The sequence below is a fragment of the Felis catus genome, chromosome A3, assembly GCF_018350175.1.
Source record: "Felis catus isolate Fca126 chromosome A3, F.catus_Fca126_mat1.0, whole genome shotgun sequence".
Classification (NCBI taxonomy): Eukaryota; Metazoa; Chordata; class Mammalia; order Carnivora; family Felidae; genus Felis; species Felis catus.
The window spans coordinates 85,594,985-85,595,541 of record NC_058370.1 but is presented as its reverse complement, the minus strand read 5'-3'; positions in this window follow the sequence as shown (position 1 = coordinate 85,595,541).

Genomic DNA, 557 nt, shown 5'->3' with positions numbered 1-557 from the left:
TTCATGTCCTCTGTCCCCCTCTCTCTCTGCCTCTCTCAACCTCTCTCTCTCTTTCAAAAATAAATAAACATTTAAAAAGAAGAAGAAAATCCAAGAGAAAAAATGATCAAAAGATATGGAAAAGCATTTTACAAAATAACTGAAAATTACTAATGAAGAAAAAAGTGCCCACCTCAGTTGTAATAAAAGAAATGCAATTTAAAACAATTACAATGTGCCATATGTTGCCCTCAGACTTAAAACCATTTTCATATTGGTGAGAACATGAGGGCACTCCCATATACTGTTAGTGAAAATAGAAATTAGTAAAAGTCTCTGTGGAGAGCAATGAGCTAGTACCTCCCAAATTTTAAATACATGCTACGAGACAGACTAACTACATATCCCAAGGATCATACACTTCCTATATTTGCTTATCCCAGAGAGGACCATTGACCCTTCTTAAAAAATGCCCACTCAGTCTCCAAGATTTCATTTGTGGTCTGCACCTCAAATTCTCTAATTCCTCTCTAAAACTTATCAGGAGATCATGCATCTTTAAATTAATAAACATATTT